At 34.5% G+C, this 20,690-nt stretch overlaps 1 protein-coding gene across 13 annotated transcripts in view; it reads left to right on the top strand.

Moving 5' to 3' along the window:
• Positions 1 to 20,690, top strand: part of TBC1D5 (TBC1 domain family member 5) — a 584,223-nt gene that overhangs the window by 148,443 nt on the left and 415,090 nt on the right. The window contains exon 5 of one of the 13 annotated variants that reach the window (XM_074405707.1): positions 7,208 to 7,277. The exons of the other annotated variants lie outside the window; for them this stretch is intronic. The gene's annotated coding sequence lies outside the window, so the exon portion shown is untranslated. The remainder of the gene's footprint in view (positions 1 to 7,207; positions 7,278 to 20,690) is intronic. 13 annotated transcript variants of the gene reach the window in all.

Raw genomic sequence — 20,690 nt, 5'->3', positions numbered from 1 at the left:
TATGTTAAGTATGAGAAAAATGGAACAAGAAAGGATGTTTGTGTTTACATATTTCTGTCTTTTGTTGTAATGTTTAAGGCTCTTCCTGGCTAGCATGTTTCCAGTGTGGTCTTCACTTGTTCCTGTAGCAATTCAGCCTTCTCTGGGACTATGGAGGTCAACAGTGTATTGAGGGAAATGCAAGTAGTTTGGGTTTGCAAATTGAGTAAGAATGAGACCTGAGACTATAGATACAAAGTCTAGATTTTTGAAGAGTCCTGTGGGTTACACCAAAAATTTGGGCTTTTTTTTTCCCCCCAGAAGAGGAAAGAAGAATGAAGAGTAGAAATAGTCTCAAATTGCAGTGCTAGGCATTGTAAATTTAAGCCAAGGAGAGGTGAGATCACATTTGAATGTTAGAGCATTTAAGTGAAATTTAGCAATTAAGATGAGAGGCAAAATTCAAGAGCTCAGATATTTATAAGGAGACTTTATACTAAATTAAGTCAGGGTTATAGGTAAGGGAGAAGAAAGGACTAACTTGACCAGATTTAGTGGTTGATTGCATCTGAGAAGACCAGAAAGGAAATACTGGCATTTGACCTCTGGGAGAGGTTGGTTGATGATGCCATCCCTGCAAGAGAATACAAGAGGAGCAGTTTGAAAGAGGATGACTTCTGTTTGGACATCTTACTGATTAAAGATAAGAGATGGTTGAATGTATGGATCTCTCAAGGCCAGGAGATAAGTTACTGTAAGAGATACGTACTTGGAAACACTAACATAAATGTTGGCATGAACTTATTTAAAAAGTATGTGCTAAGCATTTTCCAAGCATTGTGTTTGGCATTGAGAGAACAAAGATGAGTAAGTGTATTTGATGGGTATCTAAGGTTGCCCAGGGACTGTAGTTAGAGATAAGGAGAAGTCCTTGGATAAGTTGACTACTATCGAGCCACGTGATGGGAAAAGAGAAAGTTGTCAAACAAATGAAGGAAACCGTGAATAATGGTTGGCCTGAATGCAGAGCTGGAGACAACAACACGACAGTGTGATAAATAGAGGGGTCAGAAGTGAAGTGTCAAAAGTGCTTGTTGAATTTGACATCTCTATCTAATGTGCCCTGGAAAGCAGTTGGAGTGATTTGAAGGAAAAATCAGCCCACAGGGTAGTTGATATATAAATGGGACATGAAGCATTATAGACTATTGGTGAAAGGTACTGTGTTAATATTATCGGAAGAGCTGACTGTTAGAGAGGGGACACAGGGCAGCAGAGGTTTGTTCTTAATTTAGAAGAGTCTTCAAAGTGTTTACGTATTGGCGAAAAAGGCCCAGAAGGGAGAGAGAGAGGTTGATGATACAAGAGAGAAAGCAAGTTAAAATGGTTAAATTTGGATCTGTGTATATGAAAAGGTGGAAAAGATTTGGACTTGCTAGTGGAGGGATTAGTGTGGATTTGACATGACAGTTCAGGTCTTTCAGGAAGCAGATGCCAAGATGGAATTAGAAGCTTGAGAGAGTGCTTGGGGGTAAATCTTAGGAAGGTTGAGAGAGAGAGGGAGCAGGAATAAGCAGGGAAAACCTTCCAACTCATGTAGGTTCAACACCTGTGTTCAGAGAGGAGTAAGGAAGGCAGATTGGAGAGGAGGAACCTCAGATTGCAGTGTAGTTTCCAAAAAGTCCCAGCTGAGACAATGGTGAGGGGATGGTGCAGTAGACAGAGCAGATTTTACCTATTAAGAGATGCCTTGTGTTGGCAGGATTGGTTTTCCTGCAGCCATCCCTGTCATGGCCTGGGAGCTGTATGGCCTTGTGTGAGTGTGGGGAGAGTATGGCCTTGGCTTAACACTGCAGAGAATCCTGGAAGTATGAAAGCTCTATATTGTCAGCTGACTGTAACTTCTCACAGCATTTTGTCTCTGAGTAGTATACTTCCTTGGCTGCCACAGTGGATGTAGGTGTTTTAGTTGGGTAAAAGGGTCAAAGATGGAATGAATTTCTGTTGGTGCATTATTTCCTCTCCTTTCAGGAAATTAGGTGTAGAGTAAGAGAAGGTGTGTGAGATTGTGACTGTTGGGAGGTTTTCAGGACCTGAATAACACAGGTGAAAGAGAGATCAATGGACTGGTGAGACATTAGTTGAAATAGTAGCTCATAGAGTCTAGGAAATGAAACTAGGACAATAAGAGATTTAAATTAAATGAAGTCAAAGAACTAGATTTTTCAATGAGTTTGCAAGTATTTGTACCGAGGGTTCAGGAATAAGAGAACTTAAGGTTAGAATTGTGACGATAAAGTGGTATATTAGTTTAAGATTAATAGCTGAGCTACAGGAAATAGTGATATTTTGACATTCCATCATGTGAATCGAGAATAAAATGTTATCAGCACAAAATGATGATTATATCTATGCATCACAGAATCATACCCATAAATACCATGAAAAACTATAAAGGTATCATAGTTGCTTAGTTTTCACAGTGTGACTTTCCCGTCAAGTTAAGTTTCAGAGTCACTTGTAATAATCAAGTTTCTTAATTGACTAAATCTATTCATTGTCAGGGAATGCAGGTGTTTTTTTTTTTTTTTTTTCTAGGATTTTGTTTCTTTATGTGTTGTTTTTCTCCATTTCTCTCACAGCCTAAGAAAATATTTTAGTGTTTCTGTATTTCTCAAAAGAGAGTCAAGCATGTTGCCCTCTTCTAAAGGATCTGTTTATGTCTCTAAAGGTCACCTCATAGAAACGTTAGAGAAGTGAAAAACCTCAAAAACCTGCATATCCAAACATGAGTTTAACTGAGTAAGGGACTATAGCAGTATTAAATGCATGTAAACAACTTTTCTGTAGCTCTCTCTTTGTAGAGGGGACTTAGAGGTTGCAACAAATAACTTTAGTAATTAAAATAATATAATAAGATGGAATGATGGAAGGGTGAACAAATGGACTGACATACTGCAGTACAATAAAATGTAATAGAAGATTTTAGATAATAGACATATGAGTGTGCAATGTAATTTTTTCTCCTTTTCTGTATATTTGAAAATATTCATAATAAAATACTGAAAAAGTAGAAAATCTGCAACTTTAAATGCATTAAATATGGGACGATCTAGTAGATATAGACAGGTAATTGATAAAATACATATAGCAAAATGTCATTTGTAGAGTCTAGGTAATGGGTATGTGAATATTCATTGTAACATTCTTGTAACTTTTCTGAAAGTTTGAAAATTTTCAGAATAAAATGTAGAAAATAGTGTTATAAACAGATTTTCTAGTTAGAGATCTGAGTTATAGTTGCATGACGTTAGGCAAGTTGCTCTATCTGTGAGCCATGGCTTCCTCATCTGTGAAGTGGGCTTGATGCCTATTTTGTAAATTGTTTTGAGCGTGAGAGGAAAAAAAAAAAATCTGTCAAGCTGCTGGCAAATGATAGACATTTGATAATGCTTCTGATAATACTGAAACCATATACTTCAAATTTATATATTGTATCTTGGTTCTTGCTTGATGTTTTTAGAATGTCTGGGTATATGGGCCAGTTAACTTACTGGATAGAACTAGAGATAAGGTAAGGTCAAGGCCTCCACTTTCAGAGTCTGTATGTTTCACAGCTGGTAAGTCTCAGAGACAGTTTGAGCTCTACTCATGGAAAGTCAGGACCATTCTCATACCAATGACGGAACCTTTGACTTAACGATACCTGTAAAAAACACTTTTGATGTACCTTTTAAAATATTTTTATTTTGTAAATTGCTCATAAGTTCTCTAAAGTGGAGGGACTGGATATATGTCTTAATTGATAATTTGATGTGAAAATATGTATACCACATGTCACTGTTAGCTTTTTTGTTGCATTCTTTTTTAGAATATATAGTAGTTAAAAATTATAATTACTGCTAAGTATATATATTTATAAAGTGTATTTATATTTACAAATATATAAATATTTATTGCTTAATAATCAGTAGTACTTTCTCCATTGATGACATGCTTTTTCTTTTTTCCTAAGAGAAGTCAGTTATCCTTTGGTTCCTTTTTAAGAAATAAAGTTGGATTTCTGGTTTGAGCTTCAGCCTCAAGCGCATTTATAATATACAGTCCTCTTGTTTTTTTATTTGCTCTGTTTCATATGCAGGGTGGATAAAAATTACTGAACTTTTTATATTTATGTAAATTTATTTAAAATTAAATTCAAATTTACTACCATATGCCTCATGGGCTAAACATAATATAGACTATTATAATCATTTATATAAATTGATTTTAAAAACCAGTTCAATATGTTGAATCAATATGTCATGAATTTCATATCTATATAGTTGTCATCCTAGTAAATTCCATGACATGTACTTTTACAGCATACAGATTTTAAATAAAATTGAATAGACTTTTCTAGCCTGCATTATGGAGGAACTTCTGTTATCATCCAGTTGACTGATTTAGTATTAGAAAAGAACCATGATGCTTAAATGTGAACCAGCCAGATTTTGTATATCTATCAAATCTTTTAGGATTGGGTTTTTATCTTTCAGTGATATTTGCTGATTATTCTCTGTTTGCAAATTTTTAGATGATGTAGAATGACATGAAAATAAATACTTACTTCAAAGGGTTATTCAAAGAGTGCCCTTGTTCTCTTTCTGTGGGTATTTGCCAGCATATGGCTACAAATATTTTTGAAACAATAGGGTAGTTACGAGGCATATTTAAACCCATATATCTGTGTAATTTGTCAATTAATGAAGAGCACAAGCACATGTTATGTGTATGCAGGGCAGATCTGTGATTTTTTTTTTTTGAAATTAAAATGCATCAATGTATTCAGATAGTTGGGGAGAGTACTTTATTAGGAATACCAAATGCTATATAGCTACATGAATAAAAATTTAAGGATGAGCAAAGCTTGGACAATTTTAAGATAGAAGAGATAAAAGGAAATATTAGGAGGAAAAAACCAGGCAATATATAATGTTATACGTTAATATTATATATAATGTTATCCTCGGCAAAAACCTAAAACAATAGTAATGAATTATAAAATATTAAATATATTTCCTATTGCCGATGCAGAACACAAAGTTCCTTTTTATTCTTAAAAGATCTTTTTATCATTTAAAATTTCAAACAAGGGAGATTTAATATAATCAACTTAAATATTTGTCATTGACCTTGAATCTTAAACAGTGCAATGTCCTGTTTTACTGTGAAATTATAAAAAATTTTTTATTGGTAAAACCTAGTGGTTATACTACTGAATGCCTAACAAAATAATATTTAATATATAAACAAAAGCAGTTTCCACAAACTCTTTGACAGTGTTCTCTTTTTGTAACCAAACTATGTTAATATAGTTGACCTGCAGTTAGGCTTTATGGTGATAAAGAATTAGAATAATCTATTTTTAAAGAGTAATACAATAATCTATTTTTAAGAGTAATATATACCTTTCTTAAGCACCCTCTCTTTCATTTTGCTAAATATAAATTAGTAATGAAAATATATGTATATCATATGTTCTTAGAGAATTTTTCTTAAACAGTTGCCTGTTAGAGCCATTTGTTCTGAAATACTATTCCTCCTACATTCAGAAATAAATGAAAAATGTAGAAGGGTGTTCACCTTTACGTTGCCATTCTTAATCTTTTCTAGAACATTATTATCAAAGCCTATGATGCTCCACAAGGAGAAGAGTTAGAATGGAAAGCAGAATTAGTATACTCTTAACTTGTTATTTTGATTCAGTAGGTCAGGGTTTTTAACTAGTTTGGTGTAACCTGAGAATTTTATACCTGGATGCTTATTCTTGAATATCTTTTGGTCTTTTATACTTGTGTGGTTCTTACCTTGTCATATATAGATTTTGTTTATTTAGACCAATTTCTGATTGTCTTCAGAAAGCATCAAAGACTGAAGACGAGGTAATTTATTTTCAATGTGTAGTATTAACTGCTGTGCTGTATATACATTTTATATTTATGTCAGGAAAGGGTTGCAGAGGGGTGCTTTAGAACCACCTTTTCAGCTCTAAATAGCTATTGTGTACATATGGTAAGGTACTGCTGCTTAACAATTAGTAACTGCTTTGATGAAACTAAATTACATGTTTAAGTTCCCATCAGGAAGTCGCTTCACATATCTGTATTAATGTATTCAAGGCTCGAGAAGGAAAGTTAATTTTCCAGCTTAAATATTTAATTCAAGCTTAAAATTTAGTCTGTAATTAGAGCTCCCAAATGGCAGGAACATGGAGTATTTGTCCATTTTAATTAGATTGTTGTTTACCTATTAATTATATATCATATCTTGTCATATAGTTTTGATGGTAACAGATGGTGCTAGGAGTTAGTAAGGGTTTGAACAAAATAAGATTCCACATGATTTATTAAGTTGCACTTTATTAGCGAGTGGTCTGCTTTAGTCAGGTTATTCTCCCAAATAAGGACTGTGAAACATTTCACTAATTTTGGTAATTATTCTTTTGTGGACCCTTAAGAAGTATTGAGCATAAAAAGTCAGAGATGAGAGATGCCTATTTAGAAACAAAATGAATTACTTGAGGCATCTTTATATTTAAGGAATATATATTACCAAATCACTTAATTGGTATGAAGTTTAATGCATTTTGCTACGACAGTAGCAAAATTTCATTTATTGGTAAAAATGTAGGTATAGGGAATGTTTTATATATGTATATACAGTTATGATTTAGGATAGGAAAATAATAGGATGATGATTTAGTTAGTATTTCGAAGACATTCCTTCTGAGTTTTGAATTTAACAAAAAGACTAGGTTCTTTGTTTACCGAAATATTCTAAGAGCAGTCTATAGTGTCTAGTGAAGTTGATCAACAGAATTTCCATATTCAAAAAGTAAATGTCAACTAAATGGAAAGGGCTTCTAAGTTTGTTTATTCAAGATTTTATTAATTTTTTGGTTACCTACTCAGCTTTCTGAAAGGAAGAAATTTTATATATGTATATTGCATATATGTATGAAGGGAGATCAGTAAAACGGAGTGGAAAATGGAGAAAAGGAAGGAGGGGTTAACATTTTAGGCTTTTAGTCTTGTTTATTTAAAATTTACTGGAATCCTTAATGTCATTAGGTTAAAAGTAAGTTTGTGTTATTGTTTCTTAACTCTTAAGGTTCTTATTCTGAAACTGATGATAAGTCTTTTATAGCAAAAAGTAAACAGAAGGCCCTTCTTTTATTTATTTCAAGATTTGTTCCAGAAGGGGATTCCTGATTCGTATATATCAGATCTTCAAAACTGTGGCCTCTGTTACCCTCAGTAAGCAGCTTTGTTTTTGTTAGTTGTTGTTATGTCTTGTCTTGTTTTTGTATTTTAGTTTGTCTCTACTTACCAGTTTTTAGAAATAAAATTTGCCTTTTGGTATCATAACTATTAATAATGATTTGTAGTGGGGTGGTATGCGTAATTACACATGTTCATAGCAGACAGTTAGGTGTGTAATCCACGAACTCTTAGGGTGTACAAAATGCTCACATAACTGAATATATTAAGCTCTTAAGCTTATCTATGTTACAGAATTTAGATCTTTATCACTATATATTACGATGTCTTTAAAACTGATTTGTTCAGGAAAGAGAACTAAGTGTTTTTTTCCTCTACTGAATGAGGAAATTGTCACTTTAATGTGGCTTTAGTTTCATGTTTTTTCTCCATAGAATACTGACTGCTTAAAAAGCGATCTCAAATATTGTGCTGTAATGTTATAATATAGGAAGGATACTGCAGTATAGTTATGGTAATTAAAGAGAATATTTGAAGGAAAAAATTGCATTTCACTTAGAATACCTTGTAGCCTTAGCTTGAAAGTTTGAATTTTTAACATTTCTTCCCTGTGTGAAATGTGGGACTCCTTTCCTTTGGTAAAGTTTTTCAAGTGTAACATAAACTAATTTTCACAAAAAGAAATAAAAAGCATGTAAATTACTCTAATTTGAAAAGATATCTTTTATAAAGGAATGGGAAGATTATTTTTGTTAAAGCATGCAAAATACTGCATACATCGGTTGTGTTGCTTTATATGAGGCAATAAATATATAAATAAAAGGCTATTTGGTGATATTAACAGAAAGAGCGGTTGAAAATAAAAATGAGGTTTTCTTTGCAGTTGATTCTTTTTAACTCCTGGCCTATCATTTTGCCCTTGGAAAGACTTTTATTTCAATAGCCAGCCATGTGTATATTTAACTTTTTCAAAGAAAATTATAGTACTGATTACTTTTTCTGTAATTATTATGGTCTTTCTTTTCTTAAAATAGAAATAAATGAAAAATATTTAGGAAAATGTAATGATTGATGTCTTAGTCTTACTACTTAATGCTGGCTTCAACCAACGTAATTAGTTAACTGATACTCCTTAAGGACTTTAAACATAGTACTCAAAAAACTATTACTGAATGAACAGCTAATGTGATTTGGAGAAGTGTTGCTGAGGTAGTGACAATTTGGGAAAAGATGATTGTAGGACTGACCTCTTAGTGATCTGCAATCAATGCTTTTAGACAGTGTCTTAAAGAAATTAATAGCTTCCACTAAATCTAGTTCCTCTGACATGTAAGGCTCCCCGGAATAGGTCTTAGGAGTAATAAGTATCGGGACAATAACAACTAAATACTAATTATTTCAAACATTAAAGAACACAGATTAAGAAAAAAAAACTAGTAAAACTAACTTTAGAGTTCTCAACTTTCACTTTTTTTTCTACAGTCTAGCAAAAGCATAACAAAAATGAATATATGATATGCTTGATTTAGAGGTCATTTTATTTTTTTCTTCTAATTTTTTTCCCACTTGTGGGACTACTGTGTATTGTGACAGGTTCAAAATTAAGCACGATGTTCAGATCATCATGATTTGGTGTCTGGATGCTGATTTGTTTTTAACATATAGGAAAATACGATAGCCATTTGTCTATGCTGAGTACTCGAGAGAGGTGAGGATTTGATTAGATACTCAGCAGTAGTGGTGGGGCATACATAAGGTATCATCTAGCATGGTGGGTAGCATGGGTAAATGCAGATTCTAAACATATTAGAAGTACTTGTTCTTCTTATACATACTGTATATCTCTCTGCTTTGGTTTTTCTGTTCCTTTGGAATCATATGGCCTTGCCCAGAACTCCTACCTCCTCCTTTCTTCAAGAATCAGTTCAAATTTATTTCTCTTGTAAATTATTTTAGCTTGTACATTCATTGTCACTTTGTGTGTATACTAATTATGTTGAATTATAATTATTTGTTTACATGTTTGTTTTCTATTAAACTGTAGGCCCATGCAGCTTAAGAGAGGTAGTTACTTACATTTTTGACTCCAGTGTTTTCAGCACAGTGACTTGATTCATAATAGAAGTGTAATAAATGCTTGTTAAAAATGAATAAAAATATTTCACTTTATAAGGTGTGGCTATCATGTAAGAGAGTATGGTAGGTTTTTGAGGACTTTTGTAAAGTTTTTCAACTTTTAAATAATGATAAAAATACTTTTACAAGGCAGTGTCTGGAGAGGTGGTTTTTTTCCTCCAATTTACTTTTCCAGATTAAACTATCTTTATGTTTTGCTAATGTACAAGTACTCCATGTTTTTGCTAAAATAGTCAAACAATACAGAAATGTATGAAGTTAAAAACCACCTGTAATTCTTTCCCCAGTGATACCCATTGTTTCTTATTTGAATATGTCCTTCCAGACTCCTTTTTAAAAATACCTTTGTCTTCTCTCATTTTCTTTTAAAATTTTTATGTATATAAGCCCTTTCTAAAGATACTGTTTTGAAATCTTAATTCTTTATTTGAATTCTTCACATCATGAATCTATAACCTCATATTACACAGAATATACTTTGATAATTCCAGGTGACATTTGCAGACCTTAAGTATAACTTTACTCCATTTTGAAATATATTTTTGCCTTTGCTTCTATGATATTATAAACCTTCTTGATTTTACTGATTGATTGTGTTTGTATTCCTCAAGATCTATTGCTTTTCTCTTCTCACTATACCATCCTCTTGGCAATCTAGTCTGTGTCTATGACTTCAATTAACCAATTTGTATGCAAGACTCTCAAGTTAACAGATCCAGCCTAGACCATTGTTATGACCTCCTCCAGGCCCACATGTCTAACTACGTATTTGATGTCTTTTTTCTTGGATTCCATGATGGTTCCTCAAATTTGATGAGTGTAAAATTAAATTTATTATATTTTTCCTTTATTCAGTTTTTCTCTGTCTAGTTTTCCCAATTTTAGTCAAGAATATCTTTCCAGTTGAACAACCAGAGAACTCTCTCTTACTCATCATAAGCAGACCATCAACAAATATCCCCTTAACATGTACTGAACTCTGATAAACTTATGGATTTGTTTAGGATTTAGTTTCAATCTGTTGATCTGTATGTCTCTCTTTACACAAACCTTACAGTTTTAAGTAACAGGATACATTGTTTTTCTACATAATAGGGCTATTTCCTTTATATGATTATTCTTTTAAAAATTGTACATATTCTTAGAAAATTTAGTCTCACAATCCCTTGGAATTTTTATTAGATTTGCATTAGATGTACCGATTACTTGACAGAAAATTTACATCTCTCCAATAATGAGGATTCCTATCCAGGAATATGTTGTGCATCTTGATTTGCCATTTAGGTCCTTCAGACAAGTCACATATTTTTTTATATCTAGGTTTTCACGGTGCACCAAGTCTGTTGCTGCTCTTGTGCTGGGTTATTTTAGTTATGGTTGGTTTTGGTTTATCTGGTGTTTAGCACAGTCCCTGGCATATCACAGTAAATATTAAATTTTGAGCAGTGTTTAGTATATATAGGAAATCTTTTTTTTTGAGTCATGCAGTCTTATGATTAAAAAAATTTTTAATTTGATTATCTTGAGTTTTTGTAGATACTATCAAGTACAAATTATAATTTTTTCCTTTTAAAATTTATACTTCTCATTTCTTTTACTTGACCTATTGGGTTGGCTAAAATCTCTCTTAACAATGTTGAATTAATAGGATTGGCATCAATAGCTAATATGTTTTTAAATGTCAGTCCATTTATGTTTAGTCATTATAAATTTTATTTGTGAGTTTTTTTTTTTCACCCTAATGCTATACGTATTGAGGAGTGGAAGTTTCATATTTTGCTTGCTTAGTTTCTTTTTATTTTAATTTACTTAATCAAACTTTTTTTAGAGATGGGGTCTCAAGTCTGTCATTCAGGCTGGCATGTAGTGGCGCAGTCATAGCCCATTGTAACCTCTATCTCAAGGACTCAAGGAATCCTCCCTCCTGGGCCTTCCAGGTAGCTGGGATTACAGGTATGTGCCACCATAGTCTGCTAATTGAAACAATTTTTTTTTAAATCAAAGGTTTGGCATATTCAGCGACACGTTGTAATGGTCTTTTCTCCTTTATTTGACTTACATAATGAGTTAATAGACTTTTAAATCTTTTACTGCCCTTGTGGTTTTGTAAAGATTACTTCTTGTTCATGACATATTGTGAGATCATTCCTCTTGTGCTCTTTTAGTCATGTTTTGGTGTTAGGATTACGCCAACATAAAATGAGCTGGGAAAGTTTTGTTCATTTTGGAAATTTGTCCTTTCTTAGAACAAATCTGTTTGTTCTTATTTTTTGTTACATTTAGATCTTCAAATTTGTTGGCTCAAAGTTGTACATAATTCTCCTCAACCTCCTGCTCCAGTTTTTGAACAGTGTTATTGAGGCCTGGTACTAAATTATTTTTCTTGCTGTTACTAACAATACTTTAGGTTTTTTCCCCCTTCCAATTGCTCAACTTATCAAAATTTAAGCTATTTTATAGAGCTTGCAGAAGGAAAGAAATAGCTTGTTTTCTTCTCTCTTTGCTAATTTATTTGGTTTATTTTGTTTTTCTGATCTTAAGTGCTGGCTCATTTATTTGTTATATTTTCTTTTGTTTTACATTTAACAAAGTGTTAAATGTCAATTTATGATTTTTTTTCTCTTACTAGAGCTTTGATTGAACCCTGTAAGTTTTTATGTATATATGTAAAAAGGTGTGTGTATCATATGTATGTGTATGAAATTAATTTGCTTTAATTAGCTTTTAATCTTTTCATTATTACGTAAAATACAGATACAGAAAATCATTCAAAAGAAATTTATGTCTTGGTGAGTTACTATAAGGTAAATGTGCTTGTAATTATTACTTAGGTCAACAATAGAACTTTACCAGCCATTGCAGTAGCTCTTTCATGTGTTCTATGCCAATCACAGCCCTCTTCTTCCCTCCAAAAGTAACTTCTGATTTTCGGAATAATAATGTATTTCTGTTTCTTTATGATTTTATCACTTAAGTGTGCATCTCTAGACACTGTAGTATTGTTCATTTCAAAAAACTCTATTTGCTGTTTTTTTCTTTTCTTTTCTTTTAAGACAGGGTGTTACCCTGTTGTTCAGGTTGGAGTGTGGTGACACAATCATAGCTCACTACAGCCTTGAACTCCTGGGCTCAAGTGAATCTCCTGCCTCAGCCTCCCAAGTAGCTGGTACTATAGATGCATACCACTATGACTGGCTAATTTTTTTTTTTTTTTTTTTTTCTGAGATGGTGTCTCCCTCTGTCACCAGGCTGAAGTGCAGTGGTGCGATCCTGGCTCACGGCAACTTCCAACTCCCTGATTCAAATGATTCTCCTGCCTCAGCCTCCCAAGTAGCTGGAATTACAGGTGCCTGCCACCATGCCTGGCTAATTTTTGTATTTTCAGTAGAGATGGGGTTTCACTATGTTGGCCAGGATGGTCTCTATCTCCTGACCTCGTGATCCACCCTCCTCGGCTTCCTAAAGTGCTGGGATTACAGTCATGAGCTGCCACGCCCAGCCTAATTTTTAGATTTTTTTTAGTCAGCGATCTCACTTTGTTGCCCAGGGTAGTCTTGAACTCCTGGCTTCAAGTGATCTTCCTGATTTGTCTTTCCTAAGTGATGGGATAACAGGGGTAAGCCACTGAGTCTAGTCCATGCTTGCCTTTGAAGACTTTCTTAGTCGATAGGTTTATCCTCTAGTCCTTTCTTTTCTTTGTATGTTATTTACCGAAGAACCTGGTTTGTTTGACCTGCTGAGCTCCTTGCAGTCTGGATTTTTTTGATTCATGGTGAAGTTAAACATTTTGTTCTATATTTTTTACAAGTTGGCAGGTAGAGTCAGAGTTTGATTGGATTGAAATTTAATCTCTTAGTTGAGCCTATAGGTGCCATTGTATTCTCTCATCAAGAGGCACGTATCTTTTTTAAATTTTAAATGTTGGCAGGTATTGATTCTCAAAACCTACATTCATTAGCTCATCATGTCATATGTTATATGGTGTTTTTGTTATATAAACTAACTAGAAATGAAATCTGTTTCCATTTGATTATCTAACGAGGACTTTTTGTCATTAACAAATTCTAGATTTGTATTGTGGTCAGTGAATATGGATTTCACATTCTTAAAACGTATAAACAGGATCTTTATCTCCTGTTACATGTGAAAATTTGCAAATGTCCTATGATGTTTGTAAAGATTCTCTTATTTTGCCTGTCATTTAAATGTTTGAGGCCAAGGCAGGTGAATCACTTGAGGTCAGGAGTTGGAGACCAGCCTGGCCCACATGGTGAAACCCCATCTCTACCAAAAATACAAAAAATTAGCTCGGTGTGGTAGTGCATGCCTTCAGTCCCAGCTATTTGGGAGGCTGAGGCAGGATTATCGCTGGAACCTGGGAGGCAGAGGTTGCAGTGAGCTGAGATGGTGCCACTGTACTCTAGCCTGGGCAAGAGAGTGAGGTACCCTCTTTTTTTATTTTTTAATGTTTTATATTTATATAGCTATTAAATGTGAAGTCAAATTTATTTGAGAGAAAGAGAATGGGAAATAGATCATAAAATTTTTAGGAAATTGATGTGGAAAATATGGGAATGAAAAATCTAGTTTCTATTTTGTGATTAAAGGCTGAGAGTATGATTAAACATATGATTGAGAACAAGGGTTAATAAAATCTGGCCCATGAGCCAAATCTGGCCTGGCATTCATTTTGTACAACTTACAAACCAAGAATGATTTTATGTTTGTAAACAGTTTAAAAAATTCAAAGGGGAAGTGCTATTTCTTGATATGTGAACATTATATGAAATTCACATTTGTGTTTATAAATAAAGTTTTATTGTAACACAGCCATGCTTATTAGTTTACAGCAAAATTAAGAAGTTGCAACAGGTACCCTATGGCCCACAGAGCCTAAAATATTTACTATTACTATATCTAGTTCTTTTTCTGAATAATATTGCCAATAACTAGCTGAGAACAACCCCTCTTTTCTCATTTTTCTTACTCTCATTTAATTTGGTATTCACAATAAATAAATTCTTGTGGGAGAGCCTTTTGAAAAAAATATTCTCATACATAACTGAATTCAACCTGTTCATGACTGTTAGTTTTTGATCACATTGAAATTCATTGTTTTTTGGCCTTTTTTTATATGATGATTAGATACTTTTAAAATAGTATCTATTGTTTTATATTGAGTATGTTATTAAATCAGTGGCTTTTCCTAAATGCTCTTCAGACGGTCTTGGTAATGACTACTATCAAATTATAATTTAAGGTGATAATTTTATATTGTACAGTTGGTTACATTTGTGTTTTTCATAAAGATTTCCTTATTTCCATAAACTCACGTTGTACCTTAAGTCAATACATTGTTAAATCATTCAGAGAGCAAATCCTTTCAGGTTTTGGGACAGGATTGAGATTTTATTAAGGTTTAAATTTTGGAGTTGACTTTCTTTTCTTATAATGTCATAGTTTGTTGTTTTTAGGAGCTATAAAATAGAATTACAGTAGAATAAGGGTTCTTGAAAAAGTCTACTCTGGTAGTATGTATATGAATAGAGAGAAGAACTTGGTTGTTGTAAACTATACAAGTGGGTTACTGTAATGTGCAAGAGATAGTTTTGTATCATAAAAATTTCTAATGTTTTCCTAACATGGTTGTACTGGGTAATCAGAAAGCCTGGAGTGACTCATTCTTAGAAATTAAAGATACCCTGTTTTGTTTGGTGTGTTGCTGTGTCTTTCTCTGTGTCTGTATCCTGATTATTTTACTTAAATATCTGATATTCATGTCCTGATAAATTTTGAAATATTAATTTTTAACATTAAAAAAATTCTTCCTATGGCTATTGCTTGTGTTCACATGCAAAGAACAAAAGTTAACTAGGCATGGTTGCATGTGTCTGTAGTTCCAGCCTCTAGGGAAGGTATGGTGGATCACTGGAGCCTGGGAGGTTGAGGTAGCAGTGAGCAGTGATTATGCCACTGCACACCAGCCTGGGCAACAGAGTGAGACCCTGTCTCAAAAATAACAACAGTAACAACAGCAGCAAAAACAAAGAAAGAATGGCAGAAGGTAGACCACAAATGGAAGTTGTAAGGAAAGCGAGCGAAATGTATTTCCATTTTAATGCCTGTTACCAGCAAAATTGCATTGTTATACTATATATATTTATTTGAAGGGTTGACATATTGGCACACAGACTTCTTATCCTCAGCAACACACATCCAAATGGAATGTTAATTTATGTAAGCCATCCTGTGACAAAGTACCTCTGAGTAAAGGGAGCCTATCACTGTGTTTTGTTCTCACATACATAGGTTTCATAGCTCTCTTGTTTCTAAAATTGTTCATGGGCAATTTTTAAATTTTTATTATGATCAGTTATTGATTTCTAAATATCTTGTATATCTTGTTCTAATGTACCAACAAATAGTTAAAATTTATAACTGTTCTTTGACTAATCAGTTATACATTTATCGGCACTAACATGCTTTTCATTCATGTTAAGCAGTTGTTTTTATTTTTTATTTTTATTTTGTGTTGAGAGAGGAAGGTACTTTAGGTTGTGTGACATGAACTTTGTAGCAATATTAAAATGTACATTTGCTTTGGCTTTTCCTACTCTGACTTTTCCTACGTGTGTTTACCAGTATCTTAAATGTTTCTTTTACTTGTTTATCCTTCCTTTTATTTCTATTTGTATTTGTCAAAACAAAAGAAAGTGATCAGTGAGTATAGTTCACTCTGTATGTAAATTATTGTTCTAAGACAGTTAATGGTAACTTCATGCTCTTAAGGGCTCTGTGGTGTATAGCAATCATTGATGGAAAGTTTTCCTAAGTAAATTGTTAATAAAAATAATTAAATTATTAAAGTTTGAAAATAAGTTACCCTTTTGATAAATCAAAGCTAATTTAAGATTGTCTTTTAAAAATGTCACTCATGATCAGTTGCATTCTGTTAAGCTCTCAGGGATGGGACAGAAAGGTATGCAACAAGACATGCCATAATTAAACCTTATGTCCTTGGAGATTATTCTGATACTAGCTTGTAAGATGGCATTGTGAGGCGGAGAAACCAAAGGTATAGAGGCAGGCTTAGTAGTTACTGTAATGTCTGTGGTAAGCAATGAGGAGAGCCTAATTGAGTAGTGAGTGGTTATGAAAAGGTGAAGATAACTGTGAAAATACAGGAAATGGAAATGAATTTTAAACCAATAGAAATATCTTCTTTTTTGTAGGTGTAAAAAAAAAAAAACAACAACTAGGCCAGGCACGGTGGCTCATGCCTGTAATCCCAGCATTTTGGGAGACTTAGGCGGGTGGATCAACTGAGGTCAGGAGTTTAAGGCCAGCCTGGCCAACATGGTGAAACCCTGTCTCTACTAAAAATACACAAAAACTAGCCAGGCGTGGTGGTGCATGCCTGTAGTCCCAGCTACTTGGGAGACTGAGGCAGGAGAATCATTTAAACAAGGGACTTGGAGGTTGCAGGGAGCTCCAGCCTGGGTGACAGAGTGAGACTGTGTCTCAAGGAAAAAAAGAAAAAAAAGAGACAACAAAACGATTAAATATCGGCAATTTCAATGGTTAGGCACGTAAACCAAAAATAAAATTCGAAGCCCCCAACCGAGTGGATCCTCTTATTGGCCAAGGGGATCCCAAAGAACTCTAAAAAACTCCCTCAGGCCATGACAGGAATGGAAAGGTCCCTCATGGCTCGTTTGTTACTCTTCTTGCTTTGGAGTTCAGGCACAAAACTGACTAAGGTTAACATTAAAATAGAGATTATAAGAGTAACAAAATGGACTGTTTGTAGAACTAGAATAACAGATTCCACCCAGACTGTGGTATAGCATCACATGACAGATAGCAGGCCCTATAAGAAGTCTAAGTATTTTACCCCATATTTGACATATTTTGAAATGGCCTTTCAGGGTTGTCTCTTGTAGGGGAAGTTTACACTCTGAATGGAATCCCATTCCTATTTCCTTCTCAGCTGTTTTTCTGATCCTGAAGAGATTAGCTGAGAGTTCAATACCTTTTAAAGATTTGAATAGGAGGCCGGGCAAGGTGGCTCATGCCTGTAATTGCAGCACTTTGGGAGTCCATGGTGGGTGGATCACAAGATGAGACGTTCAGGCTCAGCCTGGCCAACATGGTGAAACTCCATCTCTACTAAAAATAGAAAAATTAGGCGGTGTGGTGGCGGGCACCTGTAATCCTAGCCACTTGGAAGGCTGAGGCAGAGAATCGCTTGAACCCGGGAGGCGGAGGTTGCAGTGAGCTGAGATTGCGCCACTGCACTCCAGCTTGGGTGACAGAGCGAGACTCTGTCTCAAAAAATAAATAAAAATAAAGATATGAGCAGGAAACATTTGCCATCTATTGCCTCTATAGGTGGCCACTTAACGGTTTCAACTAATCGCCAACTAGAAAATCTTTGAATCCTCATATGACCTGGAAGCCCCATTGCTTTGAGATGCCCCACCTTTCTGGACCAAACCAGTGTATATCTCACATATATTTATTCATGTCTTATGTATCTCTAAAACGTATAAAATCAAGCTGTAACCTAACCACCTTGGGAATATGTTCTTTGGACCTCTTGAGGCTGTGCCATATTTCATGTTCTTTGGCAAAATAAACTTCTAAGTTGATTGAGACTTGTCTCAGATACATTTTATTTTACAGAATTAATACATCGTCAACTTGCATGAGAAAAAAAAAGAATAAGGCCGGATGTGGCAGCTCATGCCTGTAATCTCAACACTTTGAGAGGCTGAGGTGGGCGGATCACAAGGTCAGGAGACCGTCCTGGCCAACATTTTGAAACCCTGTGTCTCCTACAAATACAAAAATTAGCTGGGGTATTGTGGCGTCTGCCTGTAATTCCAGTTACTTGGGAGGCTGAGGCAGGAGAATCACTTGAACCAGGGAATCGGAGGTTGCAGTGAGCCAAGATTGTGCCACTGCATTCCTGCTTGGTGATAGAGTGAGACTGCATCTTAAAAACAAAACAAACAAAAAACCTCCACAAATACTAAATAGATGAAAGGAAGAGGTAATGGAAGGGCTTTATGAATTACAAGGAAACTGTCAATGACACAACCATGGAAAGATTTTATGGTGAAAGTAGATGTGTTTTTTTTTTTTGATTTTTTTTTTTTTTTTTTTTTTTTTGAGACAGGGTCTGCCAGGCTGGTGTAATCTTGGCTCACTGCAACCTTCGCCTCCTGGGTTCAAGTGATTCTCCTGCCTCAGCCTCCCAAGTATCTGGGACCACGGGTGCACACCACCACGCCCAGCTAATTTTTGTATTTGTAATAGAGATGGGGGTTTCACTATGTTGGCCAGACTGGTCTTGAATTCCTGACGTCAGGTGATCTACCTGCTTCAGCCTCCCAATGTTCTGGGATTATAGGCGTGAGCCACTGTGCCTGACTAGATGTGGGTGGTTTTTAATATCCAAATTCTACATACACTTTAGGATCCAGGCCAAATCCCATTTGTGTAAAGCTTTTACTCAGCACCCAAGTGCAGAAAAGTGTTTCATGACGGGAGAGGATAAGGAATGTATGTATTATTCATCAGTAAGCTTTGTTGGTTTTCTAGAACATGTTCCTGAGCATAACGAAAGAATAGTAAGAAAAAAAGAAAAGTTGTATCTCTGTGCTTCACTAGAGTGTGTCCAAACTAAGCCTCTTAGATAAAACTTCCTGCCTATGGTACTGTTTTCTTTTGCCATTTCACTATCCCTTGAACCATGTACCAGCTCCAGCCCAGGAGAGCCTCCCTATTGTTTTCATTAGCTATTAGCAGCCATTAGAACTCTAACTAGTCTCCCACATTACTCTGCTGTGAGCTGCATTATGATTTCTTGGAAAGATTATTTTCCAAAGAAGTTTCTGGGTGAGTTCCTTTAAAAGAATGGATTAGTGAAATGGTAAGTAATGGGCTTAGTTAAGGACATTTTATATTGACTAATAACCTCTTCATAGTCACCTTAAGCTGTTACGTAAATTTTAGGTTATTTGATGCAGTCTTTTCTCACCAAATACGTTATGCTGCTGTAGAGTAGTGATTCTATCTTATATGTCCTTGCATTCCTTAATTTAGGAGACTGATGAGGTGAAGATTGACTGTCAGAATAGTACATGCCATGCAAACAGAAGATACTTCACCCTTACACTGGTGTAGTAGGCTGAATGTTTAGGGAAGATGTTGATACGATTTAAAAGAGGGAAGATGCGCTTGTCCATAGAAAATTCAGCCAGTTCCTTATTGGTAAATGCTTGGATTGTTGTCAGCGTTTCGCTTCTGTAAACAATATTGTAATGAGTAAGGTTGTATGGGTCTTCAATCTCTTATCTGAAATCCATAAGGGGACTAAATGTTTTGGTATTCACAATTTTTTGGATTTTAGGATTGTTAACATGATACATGTTCTAAAATTACAGAACACTTCCAGTGGAGGCAGCACTCACTAAACAAATAAATTACTATTTCTGATGGAAAATGTGTGATTATTCACACTGTTGGCTAAATAAAGACTATATATTTAATATATATTTATATATAGCTCTATATCAATTTAAGTCAAATTTTGTTGCCAAACGACTTTGTGTCAAAGTTAGGATATTGCTTGTGGTTTTTGGAGATTTGGGACATGTACATATATATGTGTATGCCCTTAGACTTGTAGGAATAATTTCCAGTGTGGATTTTCTGGATCAAAAGAAAATGCATTTGTAGTTTTGTTAAATAGTACCAATCCCCCTCCTTTGGTGTTGTACCATTTCCCACTTTCTTAGCAATGTGTGGAGGGAGAGCTGGTCTTTCCCAGTCTCACTACTAATGTGTGTTGCCAGACTTGGATTTTCGCCAGTGTAATAAGGAAAAAACAGAATCTCATTGTAGTTTTAGAAGGGATGTTTTTAAAGACAAGAACTGCGGTTCTTACGGCTTTGGCTAAGGACTTTGTATATTGACTGATAACCTCTTTATAGTGATTATCAAGAGTTCCTTAAATAGCAGCAGGGATACATGATGCCATTCCCTCTGTTTCTTACCCATCTCTCTCTTGTTTCAAATATGGTGCCCCAAATATATTTGTGCTTAGTCTGTTAATCTAATAAAGAGTGAATACCTATCATATAGTCAATTTTGTATTTTTCATTGAGTTTGTATAATAGTATATTTTCTGTCTCCCAGGCAGGATTTGAGGCTAAAACTTTAATGGTAAACAAAAACACTGATAAATACATAATTTTCATGTTACATGTTAGGATATACTATTTCTCTAGCCCCGTAACTCTGGAT

The sequence above is a fragment of the Saimiri boliviensis genome, chromosome 9, assembly GCF_048565385.1.
Source record: "Saimiri boliviensis isolate mSaiBol1 chromosome 9, mSaiBol1.pri, whole genome shotgun sequence".
In the NCBI taxonomy this organism is placed as follows: Eukaryota; Metazoa; Chordata; class Mammalia; order Primates; family Cebidae; genus Saimiri; species Saimiri boliviensis.
Note: the sequence above shows the minus strand (reverse complement) of the source record. Positions and strands in the feature narration are given on the sequence as shown.